The sequence below is a fragment of the Mycteria americana genome, chromosome 6, assembly GCF_035582795.1.
Source record: "Mycteria americana isolate JAX WOST 10 ecotype Jacksonville Zoo and Gardens chromosome 6, USCA_MyAme_1.0, whole genome shotgun sequence".
NCBI classification, from domain to species: domain Eukaryota; kingdom Metazoa; phylum Chordata; class Aves; order Ciconiiformes; family Ciconiidae; genus Mycteria; species Mycteria americana.
In genome coordinates this window covers 10,611,092-10,618,006 of record NC_134370.1, presented here as the reverse complement: position 1 = coordinate 10,618,006, position 6,915 = coordinate 10,611,092, and positions in this window count along the sequence as shown.

The following is a 6,915-nucleotide window of genomic DNA, read 5'->3' as shown; positions in this document are numbered from 1 at the left end:
GGACAAGATCCTCCTCTGCTGGCCATGAGCAAATACAGCACGGCAGGCAGGAGGCCCTGCCTTCACTGCCCCTGCCTGCACCCCCTCCTGCACCCCCTCCTGCACCCCCCACCCTACAGCCCCCAACCTGTGCCCCCCTCCTGACAGCCTCCTTCTGCATCCCGCATCCCACATCCCACATCCCACATCCTGCATCCCGCATCCCACATCCCACATCCCTCATCCCACATCCCGCATCCCGCATCCCCTCATGGCATGGAGGAAAGGGCGAGCTCAAGCAGGCAGGAGGGAAGGAGGCGAGCGCTTCTCCCTCCTCTGCTGCACACCACCATGGAAAGCTTCATGCAGGGAGCCAAAAGGCTAAAATTTGGCCCTGTGCTGGCTAGCGGGAGTGAAAATGCTTCAAAAGCAGTGTGGTCGTGAGTGGTCCAGTGGACCTCAGAAGGGAGGAGAAAAGTCTCCACGCCGAGAGGGCAGCTCTGCCTGGGGTTTTGTCCCCTGTGGCTCTGCTGCTGCAGCCTGGGACAGGCGCACGATGTGGGGCAGCTCCAGGACAAAACGGGACATCGGAGCCTTACGGTAAAGATTGGGTTTAACTCTTGGACTCTGTGCCGGGTGCTCCAGGAGCTTTTGTTCCCCGTGACATTGGTACTGTGGCAGCAGACAGAGGCTTTCATCCAAAAGCAGGAATCAAAATCGGGGACTCAGCCACCCTAGAGTACAAGCCACTGCCTGCTCTGAAGGATGTTACTGGAAACCTGCACATTTTCTAGGGCACCAGTTTATGCAAGAGGGACCTTAGAGTATCTGCCCTTTTGCAGTCAGCTCTGCCCATGGAGAAGTGCTTGGACAGGAGGGGCAGGTGGGTAACCTGGAAAAGAAAGTAGCGTAGCAAAGTGCTAGGTCTCTCATCTTTCTTCTTCTCTCGGTGTGCGAGCCACCCCCCTGGGCGCTGTGAGACTATCATCGCTGCTGTACAGCTGGGGGAAACTGAGGCGCAGAAGAGCATGATGCAGTCACGTCCTGCACCTCGTTCAGGCTGGGCTGAAACCCTCTGGCACTCCTGTGTGGTGCCAAGGGCTGCCCCAAGTGCAGGGGCAACCTCACTAAGTCAAACCCTTCTGCCCCTAAGCCCTTTCCCACCCCATCAGGCAAACAGCACAACAGGGCACCGCGGAGAGCTGGGGAGGGAGATGAAATGTTTCTTGCTTCATCCTGCTCCCGTTGCTGCTTCCTTGTTCTTTGTTTCATCTATTCCTCCAAAAGAAAGGAGTACACTTGCAGGGTTTGTTTTGGTCTGGGTTTATGGATGAACACTACCACTAATTGTAAATGGAGCAATTAGACCTTTCCCTTCTACAGTCTCCATTGCATCCAGGGTCTGGCAAAGGATCTGACAGACCCAGTACCTGCACTTAGGAAACGTATACACCAAGGGCAGAGCTTTTACAACCTTCTCATTTACCATCATCTCTGCTCTCGTTCAGGAGGGGCAATTGTGTGAGTGTGTGTGTCCTTCCAGCTGCAAAGGATTTAGTTATGTATGTGTGTGGCTCACTTAAGTGCACCTGGAAAGCGGCTCCGCTGAGCGGTTCAGGGGACATCGCTCTCATTAAAGTCAGTGGGAAAGGGAGCGCTGGAGTGTCTGTTCTCCCTGGCTCAAACTCAAGAGGGACGCAAATGTGCCTGAAGCAAAAACTCATTTATATATTCCAGATAATATTCGCAAATGTGAATTCTGAGGGTCTTTTTGTCCTGTTTCTTATTCATTGCTTCTGATTCATTCGTTCTTAGTCACAACCAGTGTTAGCTGAGAATGTCTTTCTTCTATATACCATCTCTATATATAATGCACAACTAAACAGGGCATATATTTACAGTTAATTGTATCTGTAGCAATGCGTAGGTGCACATAATAATCGTATGTGAGAGTGTGTGTGTATGTATACAGTCTTGATTATGAGCGTTAAATTGTTTGGAAATACGTTTTCTTCTGACAAATCATGTGCGGGATGAAGAACGGCAGCTCCAAATCTCCTTCTTTACACCCGCTGTTAGCACACGCATTCTCCTCACAGGCAGGTAATCCTGTCCGCAGCTGGGATTTAGAGCGAGAGGGAAAGCGAGCTGAAATCTTCATGCGGGGGATGCGTCCCGGTGTGGAGTCGGTGCATCTCCTTTCAGACAAGCCTCACTCACACTCTTCAAAGGCTGAGAGCTGTTTTCCTTCTTCTGTTCCCTTTTGTCACTTGCCCTTGATCATGAGCCAAACAGGAAAGGCTGGAGCCCCACATCGGAGGTCGGACACATGGCATTTCCTCACGGGAAGTGCCAGAAATGTTCTCCTCCATCCAAAGGTTGTTGACAGCCTTCCAGCTCAGAGGTCCAGATCCCACCGGCTGCACCAGGCGCAGGCTCCCGGGCCGTGCCGCGCTGCCTGACCTCTGCTCTGCCCTGCCCAAGCACGTCCCAGCCTCCGGCTTCGGCAGCCGGCTGGAGCGTGGCCTCTGTCCGTATCTCAGAGGAGTTAGACAAATAGTCAGTGTGCGGTCACTTAATAAGCAAAAAGGCAATTTAACTCAGGACAAGTTTCTCCCAAAGCACACCAGCCTTGCGGCTTGGGCTGGATGCTCAGAAAAGACAGAGCTCCCGCACAGGTTCTTGGGAGTGGTGGGCTTTTTAAGACATTTTGATAATCTTTTGAAAGAGCTCTTAAAATCCAGCCCAGTTAGCTCCAAAGTGGGTAACGAGCTTATCTGGATGTTCAGCACTGGGGCAAACAGAAACTTTGTGCCATAAACCAAGCTCTGTGCTGGCTTTTTTTCCTCCCAGAAACTGACTCTCTGCCCTTTTTTATCTCATGCAGGCTTCCCATTTCTTCTTCCTGGCCAACCTGATGAATGGTAAGTGGTTTCCATTTCTTCATTTTAACTTCTGCATGCAAAACTGAGAGGCTGGTGACCTGGTCCCTCAAGAGCCTTCGCTAGTGCCCAGCACTGAGTTTTATTAACTTCATGCACAGCTTTGCTGAGCTTAAAGTAAGGCCTGTGACCAAGTAGAAAGTCTGTTTGACTTTGAGCGAGTAATATGGTGAGCACTTTCAGACCTCCACCCGTGCTCTGTGTCGGTGCAGGAGACAACGCTGCTTCGGGTCCCAGCCAGGAACGTGTCTGGCACACTGGAGCCCAAAACAGGCATAGCAGCGGTACCCATGTGCAGCTGATCGTGGGGTACTCCTAGACTGCACCTGCAACTCACAGCTCTGTTCCAAGCCAGGACTTTTCTGCTACTCTGTGGTCTCATGTGCTCAACACAGTTTTGGGGACCCATGGGTGACAAAGTGGGTCATAGGCTGGAGGAGAAGTCACGGTGCTGGGCTACAAACCTCACAGAAGGATAAGCAGAGTCTATCTGTGCATGCAAATTGAAGGTCAAATAAATGAAGGCTAACTTTCCCTTGCAGCTTACAAGGAACTCATGCACAACTGTGGAACTTATTTCTGCAAGGTTTTGTCCAAAGTGCAAGAAAGTTCAAAAAGCATTGACAAGCTCATGCAAGTAAAAATCATTGGAAGTTATGTAGCATTAAGATTTTGATAAGAAAAAGCTGTGATGAATGTTGTGTGAGGATCTGTAGATATTGTGTGACGGTTTTTACATCCTTTTGCAGCCTGCTTGGTCCACATAGAGGATTATGGTTTTATTGCTAAGTCTAGTATTTTTGCGGGTAAGCCCTGCTCCGCCTTTTCTTGATTTCAGTGGCTCTTAGATCTGAGTTTATAATTTATAGCTAATAAAGTATTAAATTAATTTTGCTCCTTTTCCTGCAGAAAAAGAGTGTGGCTTTTACTATGTATTCATTATTCAGCCACATTCCTGTTCATTCCAGTGGCATTTTGGCTTGCAGGTCAAACGTGCGAGTCTAACAGCCTTGTAGCTCGTACAGAACTGCTTCTTTCCCCAAATCAATGTTGCTCTTCTAACACGATGTGTGTGGAAAACAAATTTCCAAATCATTCGTGCATCTGAGCTCAGTATTTAGCTTTGACCACAGAGCTGTGCACCTGGCTTCAGACTTTACACACAAGCCTTGTGCAAACCGTCCGATTTGCTTTCCAGCGGTGGATCTTTCACAATTTCTTAATTCCTTCCCTCTCCCTGTGCTTTATGGTCCTTACCTCTGTCCCTCCACTGTACCCTGCAATCTCCCGCTCCCCATCCTCCTGCAAATCCCCACTCCAGCCATCACTGGCCGCCTTCGCCCAGCACCCGTCCCTCTAAGGAAAAGGCAAAACTGCTTTTAAGTAACAGCCACAAAGCTATTTGAAAGGCTTGCTGCTCTCACTTCTTTTGCAATTTATTTCTAAAGCCGCGGATACTCCCAGCCACAGCCCGTGTGGAAAGGAGGAAATACCGTGAGGTCTCGTCTCTGCAGAATTAAATGGGGGACATCTCGTTGTTTAAAATACAGTCAGGATTTCAGCCTCATAAAAATAACACTACATTATTCTCAGAGCTGGAGACAAAAAGTGTTTAGAAAGGTGGCAGGAAAACTCATCCTGCTTAAATTAGGCCACATTTCAGTCAATCTCCAGAGGTTCAGAGAGCTTGAATAAATGCTGGGTACTTTCTGGCGCTCTTGATGTGTGTTGGCCATAGACTTTAACTTTGCACATCACTCATCTTGACAACTGCAGTCCAACAAAGTTACCTCGCAATTCAGGTCACTCGATGGCATCCTAATGCATCACTTTCCCACTCGGAACATTAGTCATGACTTGATCCAGCGAAGGTTTTGAAAACAGTGTGACTGCCGGCATTGGGATATCTGTTCTCTCCTTAACAGAGAGCCTGTGTAAGCTAATGAACGAGGGGATATTGATCAGAAATCCATCGCTTGATTGACAGCTCTTGGCAATGTGAAAAACTGCAGATGAAAGCTTGAGCAGTTTAAAAGATCACCCAGACCTCAAAGCTGATTTGAAGCTTTAAAAGTCAATCTCTGCCTATCAATTATGGGGGGATTTTTTTGTACTACACAGACGAAAGTTATTCTTTGAAAATTTGCATGCAGGATGTCTAATTTAATTTCATGTAATAGTCACATTTCAGTGACAAATGTCAGATCACTGCTTTTTTTAAGCATGTTAAGGTTTTCCAGCACTTACAAAGAATGAACACTCTGATTTAGTAATATGTTTAAATCAACCAGTGTATCAGACTTTGTGCGTTAATTATGTGCTCAGATAAAAAAAGTGTTGTTTTTGCTTTACTAAACCTATGGCTTGTTATGAATAATTAAAAAAATGGAATGGGAGCACTTCTTAAATAAGAGATGTGGAAGCCAAATAGTTATTTAGTGTCGAAGCAATGATAAATAAGACGACTTCTTTTAGTTTGATGTCATGTACCCAAGTCAGGGTTTTCTGTTCTTTTTTTTTTGCTGCTTCGTGCAGCTGAGGAGGACATGGAGTAGCTGGGAGATGGGAAGCATCACTCACGTGACCTGTAGAAGTTATTTCTCTTTCACAGTTTCATAAAGAGGGATGACGATGGAGAAAGCAGGGACGCTGGTGATTTCTGAGATGGGCTGTACTCTCACATCACCTTGGCTGGTCTTCCAGACAGGCAGCTCCCCGACTCCCACTATTCACACGGGGGGCCAGGGTACCCAAAAGGGTTTGCTGATGTTTTCCGAGCCCTTTCCGCATGCGCCCTTAACTCCACAGCTTGGTCATAAAGATTCACTTAATGGTAATTGCCAGCCCATAAGGGATTGCTCGGTGCTGCCCACTCGACCTCAGCCCTGGCCACCTGAAAGTGCTGCCGGGTGCTGCTTCGGGTGTCCCAAAACTGCCCGGGGGTCACCTGTCCCGTCAGTGCAAACAGGGGTTTGTGCTCCTCCACCTCGCAGGGCCACCAGAAGCAGACGTCCTGCGAAACTTTAATTGCATCTTGGCCAACTTGGGTTTTACTGCAGAGATGCACTTAAAATAGCCCATAATGGGTCAACAAGTAATTTCATAAATGTTGTTAATAAACAATTAATCCATTGCTAAGAAATGATGCCAATGTAACAAAATGAAGTGACAGTATTGTCATTTCTTAACGCCATACTTACACTGAGCAGTCGGTTTAAAAATCGTAGATGCTTCTACAATGGCTTAGCTATTTGTGCTCATTCGGAGCACTTGTTTTTCCTCTCTGTCAACTCAAGAGAGTCCTCACCAGCCTCTGTAAAGCATGCTGGGCGTGTTTGCAGTCTGCCTTTGGCAGCCGTAACTCCTCTGTTCATCCATCATAAATTTTAACAGGTATATCTTTTCTATACAAAGAGCTACCCCATCCCTCAGAATACTTCTTTAAAGCATCTGTGGAATAAAAGCCAACATTCCCCACTAAGATTTTGAAAATAAACAGGGGAAACAAAATCAGACTGCTTCAGACAATTCCCTCAAATTCAAGTCCGCTTGCAAAATCTCCCATCCGACAAAGTGAGCTTGCAGGCTGCATTTCAGGCAAAACCCTCTTTTTGTTTTCCTTTCTTAACTACATCACATTACATTTAATCTTGTTCACTGTAGACAATGTCCTTATCTTCCAGCGAGATCCTTCTCTTCCTCAGCGAGGCACACACTTCTGCAACACTTGCACACTGTCGAGACTCAGCTCCTGTGGAAATAATGAGCTGAGGAAAAGGAGTCTTGACTTGACATAGCAATAAATGAGGTGAAACTTTCCTCTTTTTTTTTTTTTTTTTTTGGTGAGAAACGAGAGTTGGCATGTAGGAAAAAAAAAGAAGAAAAAAAAGACGGTTCTATTTTAATATGAAATATAAAACACCCATTGTACAAAAGTAGAATTTATTTTTTTTTTCCAGAAGCAAAGAAAGAATAAAGATAAAGGCTGCAAACG